General features: G+C 33.9%; 1 non-coding gene across 1 annotated transcript; it reads left to right on the top strand.

Moving 5' to 3' along the window:
• The first annotated feature begins 7018 nt into the window (after positions 1-7018).
• On the top strand, positions 7019-7126 carry LOC133089210 (U6 spliceosomal RNA). The gene has a single exon (XR_009700595.1). It is a non-coding gene; the product is annotated as a U6 spliceosomal RNA (small nuclear RNA).
• The last annotated feature ends 1807 nt before the right edge of the window (positions 7127-8933 follow it).

Below are 8933 nucleotides of genomic sequence, written 5' to 3'. Positions count from 1 at the left end.
AGGGTCTTAGAAGCAGAAGCAAATTTTTCTGATTTTGGGACCTCACAGTTGGGCTGGGCAGCCCTAAAAGCATGTTTTAACATCATAATGTGGACTAAGATTTCCTAAGTGCCCCAGGGTCAGGTCAGGATTATTGCTAGGAACCTTGATTTTAAAATTTCCCAACCCATCTGCTTTGTGCCTATTATACAGAGGGGGTATTTCAGATCTTTTCCAAGCTCTTCAGATCCCAAACCACACTTTGTTTTTCTTACTCTCTCACCTCACGACCTTGTCTCCCACGTCATGAAGAAAATAGAAACAACCAAATGAGAACTCAGTCAATGTTCTGCCACAAAATGTACAGACTTAAGCAACTTCATCCAGATTTGCCTCCATCTCCCCAACATGATGTAAGCAATCTTACCCATGCTCTAGATCCACCTAGAGGATTTCTGTCACTTATCTCCTCTCTTCTATATCTTCACTTCCTTTCCTTTTACTCAGTCTCTCCCATCAGAATGGAAATATTCCAGTAATTTCCATTGAAAAAACCCTCCTTTGTCCCACTTTGTTCTTGTGACCCCTTTACTTTCTTCCCCTTTACTTTCAGACTTTGGGGAAAAATGGTACATACTTATTGCTCCTATGTCCTCCCCTCATTCACCTTTTAACTTTGTTCGAATTTTTTGCTTCTGCCCTCAACACTCCATGATATTACTCTCATTCAAAGCTGGGAACCAAACTGTACCTGAAATATCCAATGACATCCACCTTGTTCTTCCTGATTACACATGGAAGTTTATGATAATTTGTCAGCCATCCTGGTTTCTCTTAATATATTGTCCTAGAAGTGATCCAAACTTCAGGGATGTCTGCTCAGTCAATTATTTATTAGGAATTATCATCCTTGGGTTAACAGTTGAAAGGGACAGACTACATGACTACAGCTGGATTCTGGTTAATGAGGGATCTGTATAATACTGAAGTTTTTTATGTCTGAGAAGTCATAGCCAGAGGTAAACTACTTTAAAGAAAGCCATATCAACACCATTAGTCCAAAAATAACCCATGGGCCTAAAGTCCAGGAGACCAGTACAGGTAGGGGGAGAAAGAGAAAGCTGCAGTCTAAGTTTTGTGTCTGGGAGTTAATCACATCTGGAAAGGGCCATGCAATAGGTTTTTTCCACTGGAACGTGGAACCTAGCAGTTGCAAACACGCATGTCCAATTTTACTTGCCACCTTGCTGGTGCCACCCTGTTCTCCTGTTAACTCAAGTTCTTGTCACTGGCCACCTGGTTTATTCTAGAGAAAACTAACTTGCAATCAAACCTAGCAGCAAGAGAGAAATGAAAATGGGGGGGGGGGTTGTTTCTAGCTTCTGCAATTCAGGAAAATGTGTATGTGGGGAATGGGAATGGCCACAGAATGCTAATAGACTATATCCACAAACAAATATTCCTAAATATTAAAAGCAGCACTCACAAAAAAGCAAATAGGCAAGGTCCTTTAAAAGCTATTAAAACAGGGAAATTTTCAGAAATTAATAGGCAAAACTAAAAGTAAATCTATAAGGCAAGTGAGTAAATGTAATGCACTGCTGTTACCTAATAAAAGAAAAAGTCTGTCCAATTGAATAACAAAGCAAAACTCAACATAATACTAAATACAAGACACACACCTAGAATAAAGTTACTGGAAAAGACTGTGCAAATATATACTAGTTAGATGCAAGAAAAAAAGATCAAGGTCTAATTTTAACACAAGATTAAATTCAAGTTAAAAAAACATTAGAAAACAAAGAGCACTTTATAACATTAAATGTTCTATCAACAATAAATATAAAACAGTTGTAATTATAGCAAATAATTTAACATCAACATCTTAAAGCAAGAACTATAGAAGATAAAAAGAGGAAATTGGTAGAAACAAACTAGTGAAGAGACTTCAATTAGCCCATCTATATAACTCTCTCACCATGACAGATCAAGGGCCTGTAAGACATTTCCCAAAATTAAACAAACATTATGCCATAAAGAAAACTTCAAAAATTCCCTAAGTGGGGCTTCCCTGGTGGCGCAGTGGTTGAGAATCTGCCTGCCAATGCAGGGGACACGGGTTCGAGCCCTGGTCTGGGAAGATCCCACATGCCGCAGAGCAACTGGGCCCGTGAGCCACAACTACTGAGCCTGCGTGTCTGGAGCCTGTGCTCCACAACAAGAGAGGCCGCGACAGTGAGAGGCCCACGCACCGCGATGAAGAGTGGCCCCCGCTCGCCACAACTAGAGAAAGCCCTCGCACAGAAACGAAGACCCAACACAGCCAAAAATAAATAAATAAATTTATTTAAAAAAAAAAATTCCCTAAGTGGATAATTTACAGATTACAATCTCTAAACACAATATAATAAAACTGGAAATTAACACCAAATCAGAACACAAAAACATCTTATTACCTGGAAATTAAAACTTAAAGAATTCTTAAAAGAGAAAACCCAAGTGCAAATTACAAAGAATTGAAAAACCCAGAAATTCTTAAAATGTTACATATCAGAACTATGGAATAGCAAATAAAACAGGGCTTATAAGAAAATTCATAATCTTAAATATTTATATTAACAAATAATAAAGAATAAAAATAAGTATTTAACCTAAGAATTTAGGAAAAGAAAAACTAAATAGTGGGAAGCAGAAGGCAGGAATTAATATAGAAAAGGAAAAACTTATAAGCTAGATAACAGATGATAAGTAGAAGAGATAAAAGAAAAATAAATTCAAAGCTGACAGTTGGGGAAAAAACACAGTGGGTACCACTAGCTAACAAACTGAAGAAAATACACAGAGAAAACACCAAAATCACAAAATAAATTATTGTGAGTGAATAATCTCAGACTTAGAAGAAAATAAAAGATTATGTATTCTTTGCTTAGTGTTATATAGACAAATTTAAAAACTTGATTGAAATGGACAGTTATCTAGAATAATATACATTATAAGATCTAACTCTAGAAGAAATGGAAAATCTAAACAATGTCCATAAAAGAAATAGAAGTTGTCAGTGAGCTACCCTGTCAAAAAATACTCTAGATCCAGATGTTTTTGTAAGGAAATTCTGCCAAGTATTTAAGGGTTCCTAACTGTTCCTGAAGGTAGAAAATGCATGCATTTTATTAAGTATTACATTGATATCAAAACATGTAAAAGATTGCCTAAGAAAAGGAAACTATAGACCAAACTAATATATTAATATCAGTGCAAGAATCCTAAATGAAATATTAACAAATATAATTCAGGTATTAAAGGACTAATAGCTAGATGAGATTTATTCAAGAAAGGCATGGAAGGTTCCATTGGAGTAAATCTAATATAATTTATTGTATTAACATATCTAATGAGAAAAGCGATAATAACATAATAATGTTAACACTTCTCTAGTGCTTTCTATGTATGAGGCATTATTCTAAGCACTCTACCTATGTTAACTAGCATCCATATAAAATAAGAATCACTATTCTCTTCATTTCATAGATAAAGAAACTGCCTTTGAGAGGCATCAAGGAACTTCTCCAGAATTATACACTTAGTGATAGAAGCACTTTCTGGAACCCAAGCAGTAACTGACTTCAGACTCTCTCTTCCAAAATATTAGGGTGCTCTGCCTCTCTTTCATCATTATCAAAGTTGCTAAAATACCATTTGACACAATTTAACATCTATTCCTGATTTTTAAAATATACTCATAAAATAGAAAGAGATGAATATTTCCTTAATATGAGAAAATATATATCTCTGTTCAAAACACTGGTTACACTTAATGGAGAAACCATTAGAAGCATTCCAACCAGAGTCAAAAAAACATGGAAGATTTTCTTCCTTTGATGCTGTTGTAAATGAAATTGTTTTCTTAATTTCTTTTTCAAATAGTTCCTTGTTTATGGAAATGCAACTAACTTTTGTTATGTTGATTTTGTATCTTGCAACGTTACTGAATTATTTATTAGTTCTAACAGTATTTTGATAGATCTTTAGGTTTTTCTACATATAAGATCATGTCATCTACAAACATACAATTTTATTTCTTCCTTTCTGATTTGAATTCCTTTCATTTCTTTTTCTGGCCTAAGTGGTCTGGTGAGCACTTTCAGTATTGTTTTGAATAGAAGTGGCAAGAGTGGACATCCTCGTCTTGTTCCTGATCTTAGAGGAAAAGCTTTAAACTTTTCATCATTGAGTATGATGTTACCTATGGGCTTGTCGTAAATGGTCTTTATTATTCCATCTATACCTAGTTTCTTGAGCATTTTTATAATGAAAGGGTATTGAATTTTGCTAAATACTTTTTCTTCATCTATTGAGATTGTGATCTTTATCCTTTATTTTATTGCTGTGGTGTATCACATTGATTGATTTGCACATATTGAAACATTCTTGTATTCCAGGGATAAATCCTACTTGATCATAGTGTATGATCCTATTAATATGTTGTTGAATTAATATGCTATTAATTTTGTTGAGGTTTTTTTGCATCTATGTTCATCAGCGATATTGATTAGTAGTTTTCCTTTCTTGTAGTATCTTTGTGTGGCTTTGGTATGAGGGTAAGTGGCCTCATAAAATGGGTTGGGAAGTGTTCTCTCCTCTTCAGTTTTTGGGAAGAATTTGAGAAAAACTGGCATTAATTCTTTTTTAAATGTTTGGTAGAATTCACCAGTGAAGCTATTTGGTCTGTGTTGGGATGTTTTTCATTATTGATTCAATCTCCTTATTCATTATTGGTCTGTTCAGATTTTCTGTTTCTTCAATATTCAGTCTTGGTAGGTTTTATATTTCTAGGAATTAATTTTTCTAGGTTATACAATTTGTTGTCATATAATTGCTCATAGTATCTTTTATGATCCTTTGTATTGCTGTATTATCAGTTGTAATGTTTTCTCTTTCATTTCTGATTTTATTAAATTGAATCTTCTCTCTTTTTTTTAGTTAGTATAGCTAAAGATTTGTCAAATTTATCTTTTCAAAATACCAACTATTTCTTTCATTGATTTTTTCCTATTGTTCTTCTAGTCTCAATTTCATTTATTTCTACTCTAATTTTTGTTTCCTTCCGTCTGCTAATTCTGGGCTTAATTTTTTTTTTTTCCTAGCTCCTTCAGGTGTAATGTTAGGCTGTTTATATGAAATATTTCTTTTTTAATGTAGGTGTTTTTTGATATAAACTTCCCTCTTAGTACTCTTTTTGTGACAGGTAAAATACTTGTACACTGAAATTACAAAACATGGATGAAAGAACTGAAGAAGAAACAAATAAAAGGTAAGATATCCTGTGTTTGTAGATTGGAAGAATTAATATTGTTAAAATGTCCATACTACCCAAAACAACCTATAGATTCAATGCTATACCCACCAAAATGCCCACCAATGGCATTTTTTACAGAAATAGAAAAAACAATCCTAAATTCATCTGGAATCACAGAAGACCCAGGATAGTTAAAGTGATCTTGAGGAAGAAAAACAAAGCTGGAAGCAGCACACTTCTTGATTTCAAAGTATTTTGCAAAACTACAGTAATTAAATTAGCAATGTACTGGCATAAAAACAGACATATAGACCAATGGAACAGAATACAGAGCCCCGAAATAAACTCATGCATATACTGTTACTAGTCTTTGACAGGAGTGCCAAGAACACACAATGGGGAAATGTTGTCTCTTCAACAACTGGTGTTAGGAAAACTGGATATCCACATACAAAAGAATCAGATTGGACCCCTACCTTAAACCATACACAAAAATCAATGCAAAATGGATTAAAGACCTGAACGTAAAACCTGTAACTGTAAAACTCCTAGAAGAAAGCGTAACAGAAAAGCTATTTGACATTGGTCTTGGAAATGATTTCTTGGATGTGACACCAAAGCACAGGCAACAAAAGCTAAAATAAACATGTAGGATTACATCAAACTAAAAAGTTTCCACACAGCAAAGGAAACAACAGAATGGAAAGCCAAGCTATAGAATGGGAGAAAATATTTGTAAACCATGTTTGATAAGGGGTTAATTTTCAAAATATATAAGGAACTCCTATAAATCAATAGCCAAAAATAAATAACTCAGTTTTTTAAATGGGCAAAGGACTTAAATGGACATTTATCCAAAGAAGACATGCAAATGGCCAACAGGTATATGAAAAGATGCTCAATATCATTAATTATCAGGGAAATACAAATCAAAACCACAGTGAGATATCACCTCACATCTGTTAGGATAGCAAATAAAGGGTAAGTGTTGACAATGTTGTGGAGAAATAGGAACCCTTGTTCATTGTTGGTTGGGGAATGGCAAAACGGTATGGAGGTTCCTTTAAAAATCAAAAATAGAACTACCATATTATCCAGCAATCCCACTTCTGGGTATGTATCCAAAATAATTGAATTCAGTATAACAAAGAGATATTTCCAGTCGCATGCTCTTTGTAGCACTCTTCATAATAGCCAAGATATGGAAAAAACCTGAGTGTTCATCAGTAGATGAATTAATTTTAAAAATGTGGTATGTACATAGGATGGAATATTATTCAGCCTTTAAAAAAAGGAAACCCTGCAATATGCAACAATGTGGATGAACCTTGAAGACATTTGCTAAGAGAAATAGTGGTTGTCATGAGCTAGGGGGTGGGGGATATGGGGAGTTGTTATTCAGTGGGTATAAAGTTTCAGTTATGCTATATTAATAAGTTTTAGAGATTTGCTGTACAACATTAATAAGTTATAGAGATCTGCTGTGTGGCTATAGTTAACAATATAGTATTGTGCACTTCAAAATTTAAGAGGATAGATCTCATGTTAAATGTTGTTATCACAAAAACAAAGGGACACAAGGAAACTCTGGGAGGTGGTGAATATGACTTTTACCTTAATTGTGGTGATGGTATCATGGGAGTATGCATATGTACAAACTCTTCAAATTATACACATTAAATATGTGTAGTTCTTTGTAATCAATTATACCTAAATAAAGCTGTTTTAAAAACGAACAGAGGAGTACTCACTTCGGTAGCACATTTACTAAAAGTGGAACAATACAGAGAAGATTAGCATGGCTCTTGCACAAGGATGACATTGCAAATTCATGAAGTATTCCATATTTAAAACAAACACAAAACAGAAGAAAAAGAACAGAGGAGGATGCCCCCCATTATCACCACCATTATTTAACATTGTTTGGAGGTAGTAGAAAACTCAATGAGACAACAGAAAGAAATTTGAGATGTAAAAATTAGAAAGGAGGAAGAAAGTTATCCTTTTGTGTAGATAGTAAATTCCAAGATAATACATTTTTAAAAATTATAAACAGTAAGATAAATTCAGGAAAGTGGTAGAGACCCCCTAGACTAATCAGTGTCCAGTCACATGAGTGACCAGACAGGAGACCAGCAGAACTGCCCAGCTCAGCCCAGTCCAAATCATTGACCCACAGAGATGTGACCAAATAAAGTAATTATTGTTTGAAGCCAGTAAATATTTGAATGGTTTATTATGCAGCAGTAGATAACTGACATAGTATATGACAAATATTGTATATCAAATCAGTGAAGAAAAGGTTCACTCTTTAATAAATCTATTTGGAGAACTGGATAGTCATATAGAAATAAGTTAATTTAGATACATACCTTATGTTTTAACAGAATTAATTCCAAGTGAAGAACATATTCAAATTAGAAATATGAAACCATCAAGTACTTTAAGAAATCACTGGAATTTTTTATAGCAATGGAAGCATGAAGAAGAGCATTCTAACTACATACTAAACAGAAATCATAAAATGAAAGATTGAAAAATTTAACAACACAAAAATTAGAACTTGGGACTTCCCTGATGGCACAGTGGTTAAGAATCCACCTGCCAATGCAGGGGACACGGGTTCGAGCCCTGATCCGGCAAGATCCCACATGCTGCAGAGCAACTAAGCCCGTGTGCCACAACTACTGAGCCTGCGCTCTAGACGAGAGCCTGTGAGCTACAACTACTGAAACCCGTGCGCCTAGAGCCTGTGCTCTGCAACAAGAGAAGCCATGGCAATGAGAAGCCCGCGCACCACAACGAAGAGTAGCCCCGCCTCACCACAACTAGAGAAAGCCTGCGTGCAGCAACGAAGACCCAACGCAGCCATAAATAAATAAATAAATAAATAAATAAATAAATAAATAAATAAATAAATTTATTTATTTATTTATTTTTAAAAAAATGAGAACTTCCTGCATGGCAGAAAATCATGATGGGAAAAAAGGATCAAAAGACAAATTATAAACTGGGGGGGGGGATATTTTCTATACCTATCACAGACAAATGACAGTACTAAATTTAAACATCTCCTATAAAATCAGTATTAAAAATGAATAGATCCAATAGAAAAATGGACAAAATGATTTTAATATACAGGCCACAGAAAAGGAAATACAAATAGCTCTTAAACATACAAAGATACATAAATTTTTAATAATGGTAAGAAAGATGTTAAAGATTCACTACTATTCTATAATTTACTTAAGTTATGCAAAGGGCAAAGTTTGATAGTACAGTGTGCTAGTAACTGGAAAAATAGGCACTTTCTTTAGGACTATAAATTGATAGGAATATCCATCAAAATTATAAATGCATACAGAATTTTATTTCTTGAGATTTATCCTATATAGAATGATTTGCATTGTATGAAATGTATGTTAAAAGTTAGTAATTTCAGCATTTTTCTAATTGAAAAATATTGGAAAAGACATGAAACTTCATCACTAGGAGCCTAACAAAATAAATTATGGTATGGCCTTAAAATTGAATATTTTTTAGCCATAGAAAAGAAAAGGGAAGCTCCTTATGTACTAATTAGAAAGATAAACAAATCTATTTTTAGAGATAAAGCAAAATAAGGAACATTCCAGAATGGTACTTATGGTCATGACAA

Source organism: Eubalaena glacialis, chromosome 3 (assembly GCF_028564815.1).
Source record: "Eubalaena glacialis isolate mEubGla1 chromosome 3, mEubGla1.1.hap2.+ XY, whole genome shotgun sequence".
Classification (NCBI taxonomy): Eukaryota; Metazoa; Chordata; class Mammalia; order Artiodactyla; family Balaenidae; genus Eubalaena; species Eubalaena glacialis.
The sequence above is the reverse complement of the archived record's forward strand: the minus strand, read 5'-3'. Positions and strand labels throughout refer to the sequence as shown.